The sequence below is a fragment of the Protopterus annectens genome, chromosome 1.part1 (genome assembly GCF_019279795.1).
Source record: "Protopterus annectens isolate FY-2018-M chromosome 1.part1, PAN1.0, whole genome shotgun sequence".
Classification (NCBI taxonomy): Eukaryota; Metazoa; Chordata; order Ceratodontiformes; family Protopteridae; genus Protopterus; species Protopterus annectens.
In genome coordinates, this window is record NC_056726.1 from 580238472 (window position 1) to 580263168 (window position 24697).

Sequence of the window (24697 nt, forward strand, 5' to 3'; positions counted from 1 at the left end):
ATTTTATTATAACATTGCTCAAGTTTGGACAGTTGTCAGACGTGAAGGTCAGCAAAGATTGTGACAGCATAGAGGAGAGATGGCAATAAGAAAGTATAGGCTATATGTCTTCTGGCAGTGTCAGTGAGGCAGATTTTTACACTGTTTAATGAACATAGTTTTTGATGATTTTTTTTGACCGTGTGTAATGCATGGTGGTCGAATTTCTATGATGACACTGATTAATTTTGTATGTGGTTTACATGTTGTATCATGGTGTTGGCAGAGACAATAGAGAACAGTGTTGTTTTGGGGCAGTTTTGTAGGGTTTATTAGTAGCTGAGAATTATTTAGTCATGTTTCAATGGATATGAAGGATTATTGCATAATGTTTTGGAGTTTAGAAAGAGATTTGGCAGAGCAGATTAGGGTCAAATCATTAGTGTATTCATTTAAAACAGCATTTTTTGTAGCAGTGTAGAAGTCATTGATGCATATGTTGAAAAGTATGGGACCTTGTTGGATACCAGTATTTACTGGTAAGAATGTGGAGAAATCAGTTTTTCCGTTTCACTGCTTGTGTTCTGTTTGTTATGGAACTATGGAACCATTGCAGTGAAGAGTTAGTGAGCCCTAAGGATGAAAGTCTGTGTAAGAGTTCCTTGTGGAAGACAGTATCAAAAGCTTTTGATAAGTCTAGAAAGATGGTGGAAATTGGGATTCCACCATTTCTGTGGGTGTTGATAGTATTAACGAAATTCAGCAAAGCAGTAGTTGTGCTGTGACGAGGACAGAAGCCATGGTGGGTTGAAGACGGAAGTTGAGAAGCTGTGTATGAATACATTTTTCTGATATTTTTGATAGGGTAGATAAAATGGCAATTGGCCTATACTTTGAAAGATCTGTATTGATTCCATTTTCATGCTGTTAAATAATGAATGATTTTTCCTGCAGCAAGGAGACTTTATTTTCATATGCAAATTGATTTATCAGTATTGGAACTGGATATGCGATAGCCTCAGCTGCTATTTTAAGATATTTGCCAGGTAGATTGTCAGGGACACTTGTAGTAGGCTTTAATTTTTTGATGTATTTTTGGTTATTTGATTGACTAGGAGCATCAAGAGCTCGATTAGTCACACCTGGTTAGTTAATTACTGTACTGTCTGTATAAAGTGAGTATTGAATTGTTTGGCTATGGTATCTTTTTGTTTATATGTGTTTGGAGTTGGCTGTGTAGCTTGTCCTGGATTTAACAGTTTATTGTTTGAGGCCCAGAACAGTTTGGAATTATCAGTGTGCATATTTTGATTGGGTAAGTAATAGTTTTTCTTATCTTTGGTGATAAGTTGTTTTTTTAGGTTTCTTAGTTGTTTATATGCTAGTAAAGTTCAATAGTAAAACAGAGCACAGGTACACAGCCGCCAGTATAAATAAAACAATTTATTCAATGAAAGGCAAGCGCTTTCACACATAAAAATTGTGCTTCTTCAGACCATATAAAACAGGTAAATGCTTTATATATATATATATATATATATATATATATATATATATATATATATATATATATATATATATATATACACACAAGTATTAGGCTGTCGTTAATCAAGCAATTAAGCAATCAAGAACATTCATTAAGGGGGGGCGTGGCTAGGATGCTGAACTGATAGCTGCACTTCATTTCAGCTCTCTTACCTCAATACAATTTCTGACAGGAATTTTACAAAATAATATTTAATTTGAAGAAACTTTTATTACTAACTTATTTCTAATAACTCTGAGCATCTATAAGAAAAATTTTATTGTCAGAACTTGAATAATTCCTGTCAAATTAATTACTGGAAAATCAGCACCAATATCAGCTTTACAGCATGAGTCATCTAAGGAATACAGCACAAGACTCTTCTTTCAAAAAAGACCTGCAGTCTCTCATTACAAATATACAGGAACTTACAATAAAAATCGACAAGATGGACAATAAAATAGATACTTTTAAAGAAAAGTGCTCACAACAACTGGAACAGCTTCAAGAAATGTTTACACAGCAGAAAGGACAGATATCACTTATTGAACAGTCATTAAGTGACATTGATACTAGAGTCCAAATAGAGGAACAACAAACTGAATTCTTACTTCAACAGAATACATATTTACTAGAAAAGCTTGATGATATGGAAAATCGAACAAGAAGAAATAATATTAGAATATATGGTCTACCAGAAAAATCTGAAGGGGACAATATGATAAACTTTCTTACCACCTGGATACCAGCTGTAACAAAAATACCTGAAGCTCTTTCATATGGTATAGAACAGGCATAGATCACTAGCAGCTTCTGGAAATGCTTCTTCTCCGGTAAGAACAAGCCGAGATCTATAATTGTGAGACTTTTTTCTACACAAGATAAAGATCTTATATTAAGAAATGCTTGGGCAAATTCTCCCATCAAATACAATGATTCATTAATAAGATTTGACAATGATTATTCTACAAAGGTGGTTTCAAAAAGAAAAGAATTTCTACCAATAAAAAAAACCTTGAAGAAAAAGCAACTGAAAGTCCATCTTTTATTCCCAGCAAGACTGAAAGTTTTTCTACCAAATGGAATAAAAATCTTTGAAACAGTAGATTCAGCAATAAAATACCTTAACAACAACAACATATTAACACATGAAGAATCTATGGACTGGACAATAAATACACCGAAGAGAAATGCTGAAGTAAATAATTGGAAAACTATTGAGCAAAAGAAAAAAAAACTAAAGGACAAATAATCTTACATATGTTATATTCTGTAAAAATCTAAATAATAATACTAACAACAAAAGAAAAGTTCTTACTGTCTTCAAGTTACACCAAAACAGGTACTGTTTTCAATTATATTTTAAATGTCAAAATTAGCATAAATGTAAATACATTTATCTCAAATCACATCAATATACTAAGCATAATTTAAACATTACTCTATTTTTCATTATTATCCATCTATTATTTTCATATTCTTAATCAGAGTAATCAATGCATAATAATGTTCCCAAAATAGTTATTTATTTATTTATTTGTTTATTTTCTCTCTTTGTGTTTTGTTGTTTTTATTTTTTCTCTTCTTTTTATAAAATCTTCATTAACCTATAATATTTTAATCAGTACATGGTTATATTGCTTAATAGGTATAATAGTGACTGCTATATAACTTATTATCAGTTACATCCCTGACAGCATTACTTTTTATAAGTTAAAAGTGTCCCTGTTTGGATAAACACTAATGCTGGGCAGAAATGTGTTGCTTTCGAAATGAAGTATTTCAGTTAGGATGTATCATAAGACTACTTTAAATAAGCTTAAAAGATGTTCTGCCTTTGACCCATATGCACATACTGATATAGTCCAGTGAAAAAATATGTCTTAAGTGATATTTTGAGGCTATAAGTCAGGTGTGTTGTGGCTCCGGACATCCGGAGTTGAAAGATGCTTGTGACTAGCTTAAATATCATGTTGTCTTTTATTCTGTAGAGAAATAAGGCATAGCATGTTTAAAATGCAAAGTTTGATAGTTGTGAACACTACTTCGCAAACTAGAGTGCTGCGTGCACACTACATGAGTTTGTCACCAAGTAAGAGAAGGGAAAAGAAAAAAGAAAAAACACATACCTTTTCCCGCTTGGTTCTCGAGACAATTTAACAGCCACAAACATCACTAGAAACTTGAGTTACTTATTGCTTGTCGCATTTACTTGTGTACGTCATCCCCTGACTCTTTCTAATTGACGTCTAGTCAGAAAATAAACTAGGTTCACATTTAAAGATACAGAAACCTAAATCTCTTCTAAGGAAACGTAAATAATATAAAAGGTTCATATAAATATACACAGATATATAATTTTGAAGCACTTTCAGTTTATGGCTACTGATGTCTTTTAGCACCTTGATAGATAAGGACATATATCTGATTGTCTTTCTGTCAGTTTAGATTTCCAGTCATTTTAGCTATCCCTTACTATGTTTTATACAGCAGAGTTTAAAGAGCAGAAATTAATCATCAGCAAATAAAATCATTGCTGTTTTACAAATTCTCTGAAGAAACAAGTAAATGTCAAGCAACTGACAGGTTTATTTTAAGGAAAATTGCCATTTCCCACACTGGTGCTCCTACAAAATACTACTAATGTCCTGTTACCAAAATATGCCCTCAAGTGGATAAATGGGATGCAACAAGAAGGTTAAATGTACATTTAGCAAAACAAACATTTAAATAACAGTATAATATACTAGATAGAGAAAGTAAAAGCAATAATTATATAAACAAATATAATAAGTAACATAACAACAGTGGATTTAACCCAATGTGTCAATTATACAATATTTATATCCCATATAGCTTTGAACTTTGTCGAAGCATCTGTGTTCTACACACATATTGTATTAAATCTAATTTGAGTAGAAGAGGGAGAGGCTTAGCCCACACCCTAATTTATTACTAAGTTACCATGCATTATGAACATACATTGTGGCAGGTACTCAATGAGCTATCCATCCTTAGATGGCTCATGCTGTTCCTGTTTGCTCATCTGAATAACGACTGCAGCTGTACTCTTCTTATTATATTACCTGGCTGTGGCTTCACCCTTCTTATAATATTACCTGGCTTTTTACATTATCAAGAATGACACAATACTAGTGTATGTGGGTATATCATGTTACTGTTAGTGTAAACAAAAATGCTTGACAATGCAATTGTAATTCTTAAACCTTTCTGCAGACAAATGTATTGTCTAGCAGTTGAGTGCCTGATTGTTTCTAATTAGCAGACCTGTATTTTCATGTTCCAATATGACTACATGAAAAGATGCCAATATTAGTCTGCAAGTTTAGTAAGCTGTAAATTCATTGGGGATTAATTTGAGGGGACACTTACATTATAGCTAAAGCATTTGACATTTGATAAATGTATCATCTCAATGATGCGTTCTATCTAGTCATTAACTATAAAACAACTTTTCTGAGAAATATTGTTGTAATGCCAGTTAATGATTTGAATTAAATATTTCTATATACAGTCATAAAGCAATTACCAGGATAAATAATACTCTTGCAGTGCATGGATCACCATAGCTATCCTCTGATGTTAGAGGAAAAACAAGCTTCTTAAACACCTTTTTGACATAATAAAGGTGTTACCCCATAGTTTAAATACATTTTGTCTATTTACTGCAAAATGGGTTAGGAATTTTAACCTGTAACATTTTCATACATAATAGTTTAAATCTTAGCAGCTTCCATTATTTTGATATGTTCTCCAGTATACTTTTATTCAGTCATAAGATTAAATTACTGGTGTTAAGTAAGTCAAAATTATATCTCCAGCACTTATTGTCAGCAGATAAACTCACTGGTTAAGTGTCAGTCTAAGCTGTAACAGTTAATATGTGATATACGTAGATGTTTGCTTTAAAAATGTGGTCAAGTGCACTGCAGTTTCACCTCTGTACTGTGTCAGTTTTGATTATACAAAGTCCCTCTGAAAGTTGATAGAAGTGTTAACAACAAAACACTCAATCAAGTAACAACATTATAAGTAGTCTCTTGGATAAGGGAGATGTCTAAATTGTGATCTTGTTGTCTCCAGCCATGGGAATTATCTTTGAAAAGCTGAAAAATGCAATCAGAGGAACATATTTAATGTCTACTAAAGAAATATTAATATACTTGTACATTGTATTGCATTTCAGTTTATGTTAAACATGAAATATGATGTGATTTCAGAACTATTCATGTTTTTATTCCAATATGACTTTGCAAATATTAATTTAAACACTGGTTTTGGACTTGAGTAGTCTAAAACAATTGCACAACAATGGTATTGTATTATACAGTAATGTCAGTAAATAGTTTTCAACAGATGTATGAAATATACAGTTATAGATTTTAACATGATGTTTATTAATACCCTAAATTATTTTGAAATGATACTACCTTAATCAAAATATTTGTACCTTTTTGAAACCTGATTAGAAATAAGTATTATTGAATTACAATAAGATGAGTAAAGAATATATGTATATATTTTAGCTGATTAGATTAGAGTCAATTGACTCTAAGCCCCCTCCAACTAGTAATGAGGAAATACTTATCTCCAAACTCCAACTCAATAACCATAAATCTATTTATATTATTGTCGTCTATCTTCCCCCAGGGAATATCTCAAACAACCTAGAAAATATCCTGAATTGGCTATCAACCAACAATCCCCAAGAGACAATAGTACTCGGAGACTTTAATATAAATTGGAATAGCTGTACCTCAGAACAACCCTCTACCCATCTTAATTTACATGGCTTTACTCAAACTATAACCTCCCCCACAAGGATCAATAAACAGAACAACACTGAAAGCACCCTAGACTGGATACTAATAAATAGACATCACCTAAGCTATAAAGTAGGAACTCTCCCTGAGGATATAGCTAAGCGACCATGCTCTAACCTTCATAATCAGAGACAAGACTGATATCCAAAATCCAATTACCTATAGAGCAATGAGGAATAAAAAAAAATTTAACCCTGATATTTTCCAAAACGAACTTAGAGCATGCAACTGGGCACCCCTTAAAAGTCTACCCCTAGAGGAAGCAGTAATCTACTTTAACAGTAAATTTCTAAACATTCTCGACCTCCACGCCCAATAAGGACCATTAAAATTAGAAACAAACCGCCCCTGGCTCTCAAAAGATACAAAACAAAATGCTACTTAGAAATAAAATCTGGACCTTATATGCATACCAAAACCATGAAGATCACATCAAGTTCAGACAGTTAAGAAATGACACAAAAAATCAATACTGTTAGATAAAAGAAAGTACTACATACAACTCCAAAATACCCCCCAAGCAAAGTAAAATTTGGGGCAGGTATAAATACTCTCTTACACCCAGGTCGCACTGTCACCCCCACCTGTAGGTGCAGACCAGGACAATCCAAAGGAAGTAGCAAGAACCTTTAACACCTTCTTCACTGAAACCATTCAGTCTCTTGCCAACCAACTATCTCCCAATAGCTCACCTCTAACATCCCATAATACTACCTTACCTCCCCCATTTCATCTCAAACCCATCTCTACATCCCTCATCCGCACTCCTCCACGAAACTCAAACCTACCACCATTGCTGGATCTCCTTCCTGCTGAATATCTACAGAAAGCAGCAGATGCAATAGCCTACCCAGTTTCCATTCTGATTAACAGAACAATATCTGAAGGTGCAATTCCTATCACATGGAAGATTGCACATATTATCCCCCTTCATAAGGGTGGAAACTCTAGGGATCTATCCAATTACAGACCTATTGCCATACTTTCACCTTTGGCCAAAATCATGGAGAAATGCATTCATATGCAACTGTTAAAACACCTTATAGACAACAACTTGCTAGCTAGCTGCCAACACGGTTTCAGGCCATTTCACAGTACTACTACTGCCCTTTTATCCTTCTCCAACTGTATAAATAAAAACCACAACAACACTCTATCCTCAGCCCTCTTTATTGATCTCTCCAAAGCCTTCGACATGGTTAACCACAAACTTCTCATTAACACACTGAAAACCTGTCCCTTGATACTCTTTCTATACAATGGTTTGAATCCTACTTAAGCAATAGGCAACAAGCAGTCATGTGGGGGAACAACCTATCTCCCCATCTCACTAGGTGTCCCCCAAGGTTCTATACTTGGACCATTTCTATTCTCTGTCTTCATCAATGACCTGTACACTGTTATTCCTCAGGCCTCCTTAATACAATATGCTGATGACTCCACATTAATCTGCACAGCCCCAAATCCAGCAGACCTACAATCTCTTACCCAAAAAGTGTTTAACACAGTTGAGGATTGGCTACAACATCAATGTCTTATCCTAAATCCTAAAAAAAACAAACTTCTACTTTTTACTCCCACCCATAGACACACACCTCTAAACTTTACTGTCACTTCTAACAACGGAACTATTATATCCCCTGACTCTAACACAAAACTCCTAGGGGTACTAATTGACAATAACCTTAACTTTGAAGCCCACATAAACAATACCATAAAAACAGTTAACAAAAAACTAGGCTCACTATATAGAATCAAATCCTTTCTTACCCCACTAGCTAGATCTACTATTGCCCAGACCCACTTAATCTCTACCCTCCTCTATGCCTCCCTATTTATACTAACCTCTCAAAAACCAATATGAACAAACTAGTAGTCTCCTACAACAATATTGCAAGATTTGCAACTGGCTCTACATTTAGGACCCACCACTGTATTAATTATAAAAATCTTGGTTGGCTAGAGTTACCCAACCTACTTCTACTTAATCAATTAATAATTGCCTATAAAATCCTGTATCAGCCTAGTAACACACCAATTCTTACCAACCTTATCATCCCCTACAGTAACCTTAATACCTCGCTCAGCTACTAAAATGCTAGTACTAACACACAAAGCCAACAACAAGGCAGGGGACTTTCTATTCTCTAACACCGTTGGTAAATCCTGGAACTCTCTTCCCAGTGACCTAACCTCACTACCATCACTTACACAATTCAAAATCAGGCTTAAATCCTACCTTAAAACACATTGGCTATGCACCTGTCTTAACCCAGACTAACAACTCTTGTCTTCTCACTAAATTTCTAAATCTTAATGTCTGCATAATCTACCTGCATACTGGTTTCCAGAAGCTTAACTTGTCTTTCAACTAATTTGGACTATCTCTTATATCTTAATATCTCTCTTTGTCACTCTAGTATCTTACGTTAACACACCTCTTTCTAGCGTGTTCCTGTGCTGTACATTTTTACTTATTTTTTACCCAACTACTTATTTCAGTATGTTCTTTTTTGCATAAAATAGCTTAATTGTATATAGTACTTCTATTTGTTAAACTGTGAATTTATTTACTGTTTTTATTTGATTATAGCTTAATTGTATATAGTACTTCTATTTGTTAAACTGTGAATTTATTTACTGTTTTTATTTGATTAACGTTATACATTGTTTTGTACTCTCGAGGAGCTTTTCTCCCCGGGCCTCTGCTGAAAATGGGTATGTATCCAGCTGGACTAGCCCGGTCAACAAATGTAAAATAAAATAAATAAATAAATAAATTATCTTTATTTAAAAACTAAGAGGATAAGAGAAACTGATCCAAATATTATTTGTGAGGGTAGAAAGTTTGTTTGGTTAGATTCACTAACCAAACAAAGAGGTATATTACCTCATAGTGATAGGGAATGTTTTTTAAGGTTAAGAATTACAAGTTTGGAAGTTCTTTGTTTTTTTTTTTTTTATTCTATCACTTTGGTGTCGCTCAGAAACATGCAAAAATCATACAAGAAAAACTTTTTGAATTCTGTATTCAAGATGGAACTAAGAATAAACAATATTTACATAAACTCACCCATAAAACAAACTAAAAACTAGGAAATGAAATGTTTATCCATAAATGTTAATGGTCTAAATAATAGTAATAAAAGGAGAAGCCTATTCAAGTACATAAACTTACATAAACCACAAATAGTCTTTTTACAAGAGACACACTTATTAGATAAAGATATAAACAACTTAAATATTAATAATTACACAGTACTAATAAACTCTCAATACAAAACAAAAAAGAGGAGTAGGTATACTACTTCGCAACTCAACTATAACACCTAAAATAATTACTACTCATCAAGATACATCAGGTATGTTTTGTCTAGTTTCAATAGAGTTAAATAAGATAATCTATATGTTAGTAAATCTATATTGGATCCCAGGACTAGGATTAAAAACAGTTAAACAGCATTTTGAAGAGATAATTCATTTAACTAAGGGTAGCCTGATATTGGCAGAAGACTTCAACTGTATAATGAATGAAAAAGATACAGATTCTAAATCCAAAAGAAGAAAACAACCTATCTCTAAAGCACTATCAAAATTTATAGATACATTGTATTTAAAGGATATAAATGAATTTGCAGAACCAGACTCACTAATCTTCACATTTTATTCTCATAGATATAAAACTAACTCTAGAATTGATAGAATATATGTTGCCAATGACCTAATAACAAAAATCGACAAAGTCAAAATCATAAATTGTCCCTTATCTGATCATAATGCCATAGTCTTTGAGATAGAGCTTACACCATTTTATTCAAATCCCATTACTAGGATACCTTCCTATATCACAAAATTGACAGATTTCAAAGAATTTTATGAAGAAACAATCAAAAACTTTCTAGAAATAAATTACACAGAAGATATTTCAGAAATATATGTCTGGGATTCATTAAAAGCAGTTACATATGGGAAGATATTATCCTGGTACATAAATAAAAGGAAGTTATGGAATAAAGATATGCTAGACTTACAAAACAAAGCAGATAAATTGAAACTGGAAATACAAAAGGGTAATGCTACTCAAGTTCAAGAACTTACACAAATCAATAAGAAGAATACAGAATTGCTACATCATAAGATTATGATTAACTTAGAAAAGATAAAAATAAACTCATACTCTACTAATTCAGCACATCTGAGATACTTAACTAATAAAACAAAAAAAATAATTAAATCTAAGCAAATAAAAGAAATATTTATTCCTAATACTAACAAAAGAGTTACGGAACTAAATGATATTTTAGAAGCATTCAGACTCCAATTTAACATTGATAATTCCATAAATACTCAAGATACATCTACTAAGGATATAAAAAAATACTTAGAAAACAATATTCATATTAAATTAACACAAGAACAAATAGACATTATAAACAAACCAATCAATATGACAGAATTAAAATCACAAATTAAAAAGCTCAAGACAAATAAAGCACCTGGCCCAGACAATATGCTACCAGAAATGTATAAATTAATACCCAATCAAGCCATATCTTTATTATTAAAAGTATATGATATAGCCAATAAAGATTTCAATATACCACCCTCTTGGAAATATTCATTGATATCCCCAATTATCAAACCAGATAAAGATGAGAAGCAGTGTTCCTCATATAGGCCAATATCATTACTCAATATAGACTATAAGATGTTTATGGCTATATACAGATAGGATCAAACACTTTCTTCCTTTCTTAATTCACAAAGATCAAACAGGTTTTATTAAAGGAAGAAATACTTCAGATAATATTAAAAGAATACTAACATTAATAGATTATAGCAAACATAAAGTCCTAGATTTAAATGTAATCTCATTAGATATTAATAAAGCTTTTGATTCGGTTAACTGGAACTTTCTTTCACTAGTTTTAAAAGAATATAACTTTCCTTCTAATTTTAATAATCTTATCCAAATACTATAGGAAAAATCTACTGCATATGTTAAACTGGGATCATATAGATCAGGCCCTATAACAATCAAAAAGGAAACTAAACAAGGTTGCCCTTTATCACCATTGTTATTTGCATTACTCATAGAACCCTTTGCAAATCAAATCAGATCAAACAATAACATAAAGGGCATTTGTATTAATAAAATGTTAAACCTTAAAATCCAACTCTTTGCTGATGACATACTATTAACTCTCTCAGATGCAAATGAGTCTTTGAATGCTCTATTTAACTCCATGAATAAATTTCAAAATATTTCAGGCTTAAAATTTAATGAAAACAAAACTAAAATTATGCCCTGTAATTGTAAAAAAATAATAATAATATAAACAAAAGATTTTCCAAATATATAGTAACAGAAAGTAAATTATTATATTTGGGAATAAATCTACTCAATGAATTAACAGATTCTCTAATATTTAACTATAATAAAATACTAGACAAAATAGAACAAACAATTGGTTACTGGAATAAATATATCTTTTCAACAACAGACAGATTATATCTTATTAAAATAATCATATTTCCCAAAATATTATACTTAATACAAAATTTTTCATTGCCACCTCCCAAATATATTATTCAAAGATATAATAAACTAATTTTAAATTTTCTAAGGTTTCCAAATAAACCCTGTATAGCCTTAAATAAACATTTGCCAGATTGGGAAGATGGTGGAATTAATTTACCGGATATTGATTTATATATTACCTCATCTGTTATTAAAAACACACCACTATGGTTAAATAATTCATACACACCTATATGGAAACAAGCCCATGAGCAGATTTACATAGAAATCAATTATAATCACATACAAGACAACTTAACAGTAATACCATCACCCCTTATATGGATGTTAAAAGATTATTTTTTAGGGAAAAGGAATAATATTAAAAAATTGCCATCAAACTATGTAAGCTCTACACTTTCAGTGTTCAAAACATATATAAACAAAATACCAAATATTAATTATTGGATTTTTCTTATTTTCCCTATAGCTTTTACACCAAATATTCTAGATACATTCCAAATATCTAAAATAAATATACTTAAAGAAGAAACATTACTCTTTTGGCATCAACTTATAGAGAAAGGGAACATTCTAACAAAGGAACAGATAATTTATACGTATAATATAAATAAAGACAATTGGCTATTTTTACAAAATCTAAGGAATTTTCTTATAAATAAAATAGAACAAATGCAACCTTCAGTTAGACATGAAGCTCCAAAACTCATTGAATACCTTCTTCTTATCACAAAACAGCCTTATCAGGGTACAGGTTATTTGTCTAATATCTATAAAATTGTTAAAAAAACAAAAAACTATCATGAAAAATCATACTGGGATTATTATACTTTAATAAACAACCATCCTCCAGTTGAAGAAGAAAAAAGTAATATTCTAAAATCTTCCAATTTTTCTACATTATCAAAATACTGGCAATTATTCACTTGGAGATATCTACACAGAAGTTTCTATACACCACATAGGTTAGCCAAAATGCATTCTATTGAAGATCAATGTTGGAGATGCCATACCAAGATAAAAGCAGATTGGCAGCATGTTTTTTTATGAATGTATATGTCTCAATATGTACTGGAAATCCATTAACTATTTTTTCAGACTGTTTATAATGATAATTTTCAATTAACAAAGTCTTTAATTTTATTCAACTCTCCTATTCCAAACTGTGTACCAAAAAAGACACAAAAATCTTATGGTCACTATTGGCAATTTCACGTAAAATCATAACTATACACTGGAAGAATGATGCTTCGCCACGCTCAAGGAATTTGAGACTTTAACAACAACAGTTGCTCACATGGAAATATTAACAGTGAAGAACAGAACTAAAAGATCTACTTCTTACTATTACTCTTGGATGAAAGTACTGGAAATACTCGAAAAGATCGAAGAAGATATATCATCTTATGTTTCTAACTATATAATATAGAATTTCAATGTTATTTGCATAGACACCAATGTAAATAGTTATATAATGGTTTGAAGTTAGTAATGTTTTAGAATTGTAAATATGTTATTTATCTTTATTTCATGTAATGTTTAAGACATCTTATTTGAAATAATAAAAAAAATATTTAGTGAAAGAACATTCATTAAAACTCCCTTCACTTAAAAAGGCTATGTGCTTTTAAAACAGGCTTAATGGATAGTTTACCATTTAAGCCTGGAGCTTTATCAGCTTGCATCTTTATTATCCAATGTAATTCCTTGTTTTCCGTAAATGTTTTGATGTCACCACCTCTATTGTTTTTATATATTAAATCAATCACCATAAAAGAAAAGGAATGTTGTATTCCCTTTTCAGTATAATGTTTGGCAAGTGCATTACGTGTATCACCCACATTCATACAATATGAGTGCTCCCTTATATGCTCCATTAGGGACCTGTTGGTTTTGCCAACATAAAAACATGTGCAAGCTTTACAGCAAGCCAAACAGATCAAATATTTTGTTCTACATGTAGCTCGTATATTAAACTGATATTCATGACCTGTCACTGGATGTCTAAACTCTGTTGAAGTATTGATCAAGGTACAAAAATTACAACTATTACACTTATATGTACCATAGGTCCTAACATGTGATCCTAGATGTTCTTTTCTATTCCTATGCTCTTTATAGCACAACTGCCTTTTTAAGGATTTTTTGTTTTTAAAAACAACATTGGGTTGTGTACCTACTACTTTCCTAATATCACCATCAATATGTAAAATCGACCAATTGGACCTCACTATGTCGAAAATTCCTGACACATCACTAGTATAATGTATAGAGAGGGGAACCCGTCTCTCCAAAGATGTGGTTGTTCTAGAAACAGTATCTAATGGTCATTCATCAAAATATGGCCTAGCCTTACCATGCCTATGTTTCACGCATTCATCAATATTATAATCAATTTCAACCTTCTTATAACCCCTAGAGCCAAGTTCATATTTAAACATATCAATGTCACGTTTGAATTTTTCATTATCATTATTTAATCTTGGAATTCGCATCCCTTGCCCTTTCATAATATTATGAAAGACATGCTTCGGGTGCATACTGTCACGCTGTTGTTGTTGTGTCTTTCAGCTTTTCCCGGTTAGGGGTCGCCACAGCGGAACTCTGGTCCGCTAATGATTGGCAGTGGATTTTTACGTGCCGATTTGCCAGCCCTGATGCACAACCTTCAACGAAGGTATGCCCATTCACGCATGTCTCTACACAGAAGATGCTATAGCTGAGAATCGAACAGGACAACGACTTACTGTGAGGCGACAATGCTACCACAGCACCACCACCGCAGTTGCATACTGTCACGCTGTAATAGTGTATTTTTCCAGCACGATTACCTATATAAAGTTGTGCAAAACTTTTGTAAATCATCCTTACATACAGTAACATCTAAAAAATCTATACTTACATTTGAAAAATTATAAGTAAAATGCAGAAATTAGTGGTACTGTTTCTGTGGTTGTTGATAGTATTAACGAAATTCAGCAAAGCAGTAGTTGTGCTGTGACGAGGACAGAAGCCATGGTGGGTTGAAGACAGAAGTTGAGAAGCTGTGTATGAATACATTTTTCTGATATTTTTGATAGGGTAGATAAAATGGCAATTGGCCTATACTTTGAAAGATCTGTATTGATTCCATTTTCATGCTGTTAAATAATGAATGATTTTTCCTGCAGCAAGGAGACTTTATTTTCATATGCAAATTGATTTATCAGTATTGGAACTGGATATGCAATAGCCTCAGCTGCTATTTTAAGATATTTGCCAGGTAGATTGTCAGGGACACTTGTAGTAGGCTTTAATTTTTTGATGTAGTTTTGGTTATTTGATTGACTAGGAGCATCAAGAGCTTGATTAGTCACACCTGGTTAGTTAATTACTGTACAGTCTGTATAAAGTGAGTATTGAATTGTTTGGCTATGGTATCTTTTTGTTTATATGTGTTTGGAGTTGGCTGTGTAGCTTGTCCTGGATTTAACAGTTTATTGTTTGAGGCCCAGAACAGTTTGGAATTATCAGTGTGCATATTTTGATTGGGTAAGTAATAGTTTTTCTTATCTTTGGTGATAAGTTGTTTTGTTAGGTTTCTTAGTTGTTTATATGCTAGTAAAGTTGTTTTATTTTTTTTGTCCAGACCTTCCATGCTTTGTTCCTTTGTTTCATGAGTTATTTAGTTGCTACAGATAGCCATGGGGCAGGGCTGGCTTTGACTCTTTTTATCCTGAGGTGCACTAGTATGTTTATGACACCTAGGAATATTAAAATTAATTTAATAAGCATAATTTAATTTTTGTTGTAGATCTTTGTAATGAGCACCGGTAGTCTCTTGCTCAGTGGGATACAAAAAGTGTATGAATAAGATGTTAGAAAATAAGTTTTAATTAAATGGCCATAGTTACCTGTTTAACAAAAGAAAGAAGGCCTCAAACAGCATTACCCCAGACATTGCCTCTGCAGATAGATTCACCAAGAAGTTTTATACCCATATAAATAAATGTACATAAGGACAAAATGATTGACTTCAACAATTGGCTAAGCTTCTGGTGTCATTCAAAGGGGATCCAGTATCTGTCTGCCTGGGACGACATGATCGACAGACCACGATGCTTTGCCAGAGATGGTGTGCACCCGTCTCCCCTGGGATTCAGGTTACTGGCTAAGGCTCTTCCCACCTCTATACTGCCTTTTATAGGCAAAGTTCAAAGGACAAAACCACCACCCTAACAGGTACAAGCATGCAAACTCTGAAGGTAATGCTACTCAATGCTAGAAGTCTAAACCTCAAAATGCACTTTCTCGAGACACTCCTAAAACTGGAGAACATCGATATCTGTGCAGTAACTGAGACCTGGTTCAAGGCTCCAGGGAGCACCCCTGCAATACCAGGCTACAGCTCTTACCACACTTTTCGGCCACCAAACCAGGATCGAAACACTAAAGGTGGAGGAGTGTCCATATTCACCAAGGATATTTACACCACCAGGCTAGCTGCCCAACACAATGCATCTGAAATTCTCCAGGTGCAACTAACACTAGGTAAGACTGCAATCCAAATTATAGCTTGCTACAGATCCCCAGAGATTCTCACTACACCTTTCTAAACATACTGGAAAATATTAAGATACAACCAAACACCCTAATACTGGGTGATTTCAACTACCCTGCCATTAACTGGGAAAACTACTCATATAGCAACACCTTTGCCCAACAGTTCTTGGTATTCATAAATTCCAACGTCCTGGATCAACTAATCCATAGTCCCACTAGGACTCCAATATCCTAGACCTGGTCATTACCAACATGGGACATTGATGCTCCACACCTATGGTCACCCCCTCGTTGGTCAGGTCAGACCACAAGCTAATCACCCTTAACATCCACATCGCACCCCCACCCCTCAGTAAGGAAACCTCCATAAAAAACTTCTCCAAAGCCAACTTCATGCTACTCAAGTCAGAAGTGACAAACTTCATGACACCCATGCAGATGGGAACTGAAAGTTTGATTGCTGAGTCCTACACTAAGGCACTGTATGAGCACATCCACTCATGCATGAATCGTGCCATCCCAAATAGAACCAAGATGGCCTCCTCCAAAAAAAAGGAAGCCAATCTGGTGGTCCCCTGCCATAAACAAACTTTACAACAAAAGGAAGAAACTGTTGCAGAAAAGAGGAAAATTCCAGGATGCAAAAAAACTCCCTTACCAGCCTCAGTAAATCCTCCAAAGCTAATTACAAAAATAAAATTGCCAAAGATTCCAAAGACAACCACAAGGCATTCTATAACTATGTCAAGAATCTAAATGGCAATGCTCAGATCTGCTCTGAGCTACAACAGAATGGCATTAAATATACTGATCCCAAGGATATTGCCAATATCCTGGCACATCGATTCAGTGCCAAATTCACCCCCCTCTTACCCCCTAAACGGCCCATCTCAATACCGGAAGATTGCCAGATTCCGGTAATAATGGCCACACAGGTAAAAAATGCTATCTCCAAGGCTAAGAATACAGCATCAATGGGATCAGATGACATCCCGGGCTGTGTACTACATGAACTACAAAATGAACTGGCACCTCACCTAAGTGTCATGTTTAATCATACCCTCACTTCAGGCTTCGTGCCCACTGAGTGGCACTCGGCTACACTCCACAAGGGGGGATCCACCTTGGATCCCGGGAACTACCACCCCATCAGTCTGATGAGCCTGATATGCAAGGCCATGGAACGTATTATCATGGAACTTATAAACAAAGACATTGGCAACCTTCAAACACAGGACCCCACCCAGTTTTGGTTTGTGAAGGGCCAATCTTGTCTCCTGGACCTGATTGACTTCTTCAAATCAGTCTCCAGAGCCGTGGAAGAGGGTAAGGTGGTCCACACAGCCTATCTGGACCTTGCCAAGGCCTTTGATACCATCCCCCACTCTGAAATCATAGATAAATTTACTAAGATGGGCATTGATCCCTACATCACTTGATGGGTTGCCAACTGGCTTACTGACAGAACCCACACTGTAAAAGTAGCTGACTCCAAATCCAGCTCCAGACAAGTGACAAGTGGAGTACCTTAGGGTTCAGTCCTGGGACCGCTCTTGTTTGGCATCTACTTCTCTGAAGTACAGGCCAACACAAAGGGACTCTGGCTAACAAAGTTCGCAGATGACTGCAAACTGGGAGCCATTAATGAATCCCCAAATTATGTGGATATTCTACAAAAGGGCCTTACAGAAACAGTTGCTTGGTGCCAGAGCCATGGGCTCAGTCTCAATGCCAAGAAATGTATAGTTATCCCCTTTGGGAAAAAACATGTACCCGTGAATTACCACATTGGTGGCAGTACACTAAACACCAAAAGTGTGATAAGAGACTTAGGGACACAGGTGGACAGTGGTCTCATCTTTGATAACCACATCGCCACAACAGTCAGGAAATCCTTCTATGTGGCACACCTCATCACTAAGGGCTTTTCATCCAGAAAAAAAGAAGGTCATTGTCCCACTGTACTCATCCCTCATTAGACCCATTATAGAATACACTGCCCCATTTGGTATGTACTTTTCAAGACATCTGCAACAACTGGAAAGGCCACAGAAATACCCCACTAAAAGAATCACAGGCCTAAAGCAGATGCCCTATGCTGACCACCTTAAAAAACTCCAGCTATACTCTGTCTCATATCATCTACTCTGAGGCAATCTCTATTTAATGTACAATGCCATGGCAAACCCAGAGCTGTTGGACATGCTACACTTAAAGAAATCCCAATCCCTCAGAGCCACACGCTCCAGGGATCTAAACCTTGTCATCACAATAAACAAAACATGCTGGAGGGATAGGTTCCTGACCCAGAGACTCTCCAGACTCTGAAACAGACTGCCCATACATGTCAAGCAGAGCACCTCTTTGGTCCTCTTCAAAAGGAACCTTGATGATTGGATGGGAGAAAGGAAGTTCACCCCTGGGATCACGTCAGTCGCCCTGCTAGACAGGGGTCCAGGGAAGTAAATAGTGTGGGAAGAAATAGCCAGGGAATTGTTATGGCTAGGCTTGTATAGGCCCTAGGTCCGATAGCCTAGTACCAACCTATGAACCTATGAACCCAAATATAGAATCAGCAGTCCCACCCAGATTCAAATATTGTGAATCTGTTAACATAAATAAAACCTGCAATAAAAGTAAAAAAATTCATTAGAGTAGAGAGTAGATCTAAAGACCCACCAACTCAAGAATAAATATTATGATTTTGACTAAGAATTTTAAAAAGACTAGTTCATGAAGTCAGGTTGGCATCTGAAGTCAAAGACAATTACAAATCCTTCTTTAGTTATATCAGAAAACTAAGAATAAACACTCAGCAATGTATAAGAACTCATTACGCAAAGAGGGTAAAGACTCTTTGGCTCCAGCTTCATATAGACCCATTTCAATTTTAAACCATGTCTGTACTAGTTAAGAGAATGGCAAATGTGTTGCCAAAATTGATAGATATGGATCGATGTCATTTTGTGGAAGGGATGTAAATGGTTAAAATCATTAATAGAACAATGATGATCCACAAGGAAGCAGAATGTAAGAAAATGCCCCTGTTGTTGGTAGGTCTTGATGCAGAGAAAGCCTTTGATAGAATCAGATGGAATTTTATGAGTACAGCAATGGAAGCATTTACATTCCTGATAGAATAGGAGGGTTAATTAGGAGGATATATGAAGGGTCGGAGGCAAGAATTAAAGTGGGATGCTTTCTCTCCTACCAGCTGTGTTTCAACAGAGGAACCAGGCAGGACTGTCCTCTTTCTCCTGTATTTGCTTTATATTTAGTGCCAGTGGCAAAGAAAATAACAGACTCATATACTTAGGGATATGACTAGTATAGTAATCAAGCAAAGTTATTATTTACAGATGATATTATTTTGTATTTGATAAATCCAGAAAAGGACATTTTGGTGTTGAATATTTTGACACATTTTCAAGTCTTTTGGTGATATAAAATTAATGAAGATAAAACAAAGGTCATGGCAGCAAACCACATGCTTGCCATGAATTGTTTCAGCAATACCCACATTTTTGTGACATAATAAAATAAAGTATTTAGGTGTATGGATGAAAGGATTGTGTTATGGTGGCTAAGGATATGTGGTAAGAGACTAAAAATTAATACAAAAACTGAGAAGATGGAAGCTCTTCATTATGGATATTGCTAGTAAGGCACAAGCAATCAGAATATCTTTAGTTCCTTTAATATTATATACAGGTCAGACATACTTTTATCAACTAAGCTGTGTTCCATAATCAATAAAAATAATAATAAAAAAATGTAAGGAGTTTATTTAGGAGGGGAAGAGATCAAGAGTTAAGTGAAATACGTTGTTTCATCTCCTAGAACAAAGTAATTTAGGATAAGAAGATTTGAAGGGATACTTTAGACCTATAGAGTTGCAAATCAAAGTGGAAAGTAATGATGTTGAAATGGGTGGTGGGGGCACAAAATAAGGAGAGAGTAGGATTTTGGATGCAGACCCTTAAGAAGAAGAAGAAAAAGAATAACAACCATACATAATATTATATTTATAAAGTAGCAAAAAGTATTTTAAGAACTAAGCTAGCATGGGAATGGAGTAAGGAGATTTTACCAACACAGATGACTGCAAGTCGGGGCACAGGAAATTGGCAAGAGTGGGCTGGAATTTACTGCATATAATTAAGAAAGTAGCCAAGGTATTGGGAGTAGATAGCTAGGCAGTGAAAGGTAATAGAGTAGAATGAGGCAAAGCAGAAGTTTGGACTGCGGTTGAAAACTGCCTTCCCTACCAACAATTAATTACAGAGTACAGGCAATGAGGCATAGGGGAATGTTAAGTAAAAGGCAAGCTCTGGTTGAGTTTTTAGTTGAGTCTTCAACAGAAACTGCTTTTAAAAAGGGATAGTTAGTAGGGCATATAAAATAATGCATGATAACTGTAAAAACAAATCAGAAGATGTTAGACAAGACTGGGAAGTGAGAATGGAAAGGCAATATACAAAGTAACAATGAAAGGACATTTACTTGCCTCCCAAACATACAGCAAAGTCTAGAAGGTTTAACAATTTGGCGTGAAAGTATTTGCATAAGTATTTTTCTTCCTCAAGCTGACTTCAGAGAATTTTTCCTCGGGTAGATAGCAAATGCTGGAAGTGTGATAGGAAAAAGTGAGGTAAATGAGAACATGTTTTTTGGGAATGTAATGAGTTGGACAAATTTATAAATTCCCTAAAGGGTACTTTGTTAGAAATGTTGGGGGAACAAATTATTGTAACTAAGAAAACAATTATTTTGAGCTGGGGTACATAAACTGAAATATCTAGAATAGTAAAGCCTTACTAAATTTAATGCCATTGGCTGCCAAAAATAAATTATTAGTAACTGTGAATCAGAATCATAAACAACCATAACTGTAGTATTGAATGTTGCAAAGGAGTTAATAAAAACGGTGTTGGGTTCTTTGGAAAAGGGAAGGAGCAAACTGCATAGAAAGAAATGGAATTTGTGAGAACAATACATGGATAATAATGTTCAGGATTAGGAGTCATATTTTAGGGAATAGGACTGGAACAATGTATGTAATGCTGGAATGAGTGATGGTTGTTAAAAAATGTATAATGCTTAAAAAAGAAAAATGTTTGTAATAGGTTGGTTTCTTTTCTATTAATCTATGTGTACCCATGTTTTTACTAATTATATGTAAAATTAATAAAGGTGTTTAAAAACATGCAGCATTGTTGCTTTTGTCAGACAACTCCCACATCATAAAACAGTGACAATATTCCACTACAAAATGAGAATGTAGTTGGAGACATGGGAACCTGGGTTGATATTTCCCTCTCCTTTGACTACTGTGTAACAACAGTTATCCAGAAATACTTCTATATGGTGATAATTGCCAAGGGAATATTATCCAAATCAAAAGACGTTATTGTCCCTTTGTATTCAGCACTGTGTAGACAAATTATAGGCTACAATAACCCCCTTTGGGATGTACCTCACCAGACATGTTAAGCAGTTCAAAAAAGACCCCTGGGGTTCCTAACAGAAAGGATCATGGGCTTAAAATCCCTAACTGCCAGAAAAGACTAGAGCCACTCTTCCTTTTTTTCTGTGTCTTACAGGATCCTCAAAGGAGACCTATGCCTTGCCTTCCAAATAATCAGGGACTAAGTACTCCAGGATATCTTATACCTTTACAAATTAAACAGTCAAATAAATACCACAATAAGAAATCTAAACCTGCTTCAGCCGATCCATAAAACAAGGTGATGAGAAAGATTCATTACTCATCATCTCCCTCACCTCTGGAGTAGACTGTCTGCAGATAAAGCAGTGTGATACATTATCTTCCTTGAAATGGGCCTGGATAATTTGATGGGTATCCATAAATTCATCCTGGGCATGACTGGAATAGTCCTTCTTGAGAAAGGAGGTATGGTCTAAGATGTGAACTGTCAAAGCATAATGGCCACAGTACTCAGAGGTCTTGAACTTCCTATGATTCCAATGAACTTATTACACCAAGCATGTCAACGGCCTAAGCAGGCTAAAATTAAAATGATTCTTGATAAAGGGAAGGAAGTTAAAACAGAAGACGATGCAAAATAAATAAAATAACTGCACCACAACTGCATCTTGCCTTTTTATTAACTCTGCCTCTTTAGCCACTCTTGCTTTTTTCTGAAGTTTAGTTTAACTTTAAATTGTAATGTCTGAGACATTTCTATGTCAACTAACTCAATAACAGTTCTGCCTTTTATTTGCTCATCCTTTTTGTGCCATTAAACTCTTGATGTTCTACCATTTCATACTGTTGCCTTACAAACACTTTAACACATTCATCCATATCTTCCACACACCTGTAAATCCATGCCCTTTTATGTATTATACTTTTTTTGTGACAAAATATTAATTGAATTTATTAATCACTGATACATATGTGGCATTCTGGCCCTCTGCAAATGAAAAACAACTATATAAAGTCTTTACTTCTTGGACCATTATATACAGAGAAGTTTAATTACCTGGATTTCATCTGTTTCTTTATCTGATTTGGTTACCACATGAAGTCATGTGAACCTTAATTTCCAGGAAGGCCAGCATAGGTGTTTAAAGAAATGAAATGGCTCCTTTGGGTTTAGTTTCATTTTTGATAAGAAATTATTTTTTTCTGGCCTGCACAGATTAACTGCAGCAAAACAAAATCTTTGCAAGTAAAACTACATTAATCTGTATAAAAAACAGCTCTGAGCATCTGGATTCACTCAAGGTAGTATAACATAATTTTATAATTGATGAGGTTTTTTTTTTTTTATTCATTAAGGAAATCATGATTCTGATGCCTCACAGCAAGAGGTTCTCTGGTTCGATCCTCGGCTGGGGTGCCTTCTGTGCGGAGTCTGCATGTCCTCCCTGTGGTCGCGTGGGTTTCCTCTTTCCTCCCACATCCCAAAGACATGCTGCAGGTGGATTGGACACTCTAAATTGGCCCTAGGTGTACATGTGAGTGTGCCTTCTGTGGAAGGTTGGGCGCCGGGCTGGCAACTCGACACTGTAAAACTCCACTGCCATTCAATGTGTGGACAAGGTGATCCGCTGTGGCGACCCCTAACCGGGAAAAGCCGAAAGAAGAAGAAGAAGAAGAAGGAAATCATGATTCTGATACTATGTCTGATGCTGCAACAATGATTACCCAGTAATACTTACTGGTTGAGTTGGAAATGTCAGGATATACCATCAGCTTCAATGAACATGTAAGTTTTATTTCTAACAATATGGCAGCTCAGTATAAACAATATTAAGACTTTAGCATCTCATATCCCACTGACAGGCATACCATGCTTCAGTCTTAAAATGGTTATAAGTATTTTACATATGCACAGCATATGCAAACACATTAGCAACTTAACATACTTATCATCACAACTACAGTATGTCCTCACTTGTTGTGCAGCATTTTATTTATTTATTTATTTATTTACATTTGTTGACCGAGAGTGTCCGACTGGACATAGGTCCATTTTCAGGGAGGCCCGGGGAGAAAAGCTCCATAGTTAAAATAAACAGACAGTAGTTACATTGGATTACATAGCAATTAACAATTTGGGTTGCTACTATTTGTCTGATAACAACATCAGTAAAACCCATGAAATTCTTTTTTTAGTATAAGCATAAATAAAGTTCCTTAGATTGAATTAATTGAGAGAGCTTAGATCTGGAATGTTACTGATACTTCCACCTTCTGCAATAAGATGGTAAAGAAGAAATAAAATATCCCTTTTGATCTGTTACTGCTATCTTTCACATTTGTATGTATTCATTCTAAAATATCCAGGATCTGGGAAGGATGAAAGATAGATATGTTAATGGAATATTACACTATACATTTTTTTATGAATTCCAGGACTCAGTTTTGCATTATTGAATCACCAGGTCCTGAACTAATTAAACTAACATGACTTTATAGCAAGCCTATGAATGAAGATTGAATCATACATTTTGAACAAACTGGGGAACTGAAAAGTATAAATCACATTTTCTGTAGGTTTTGTGAAAATGGCTATTAGAAAATAGAGATGATATACATGAAGAAAATATAAAATAAACAGGTAAAAAAGCAAGGCAAGTAAGAGGTAAATATGTATTATATTGTCTGAAAATGCATTTAAAATATATAAAGTTCCAATAAAGTTATAAAGTTGCAGTCAGCAATACTATGTAACATTAATCTATCTTTGGGGTGGGGCTGTGATCTGAATGAATGTGGAATAATTAAAAAAC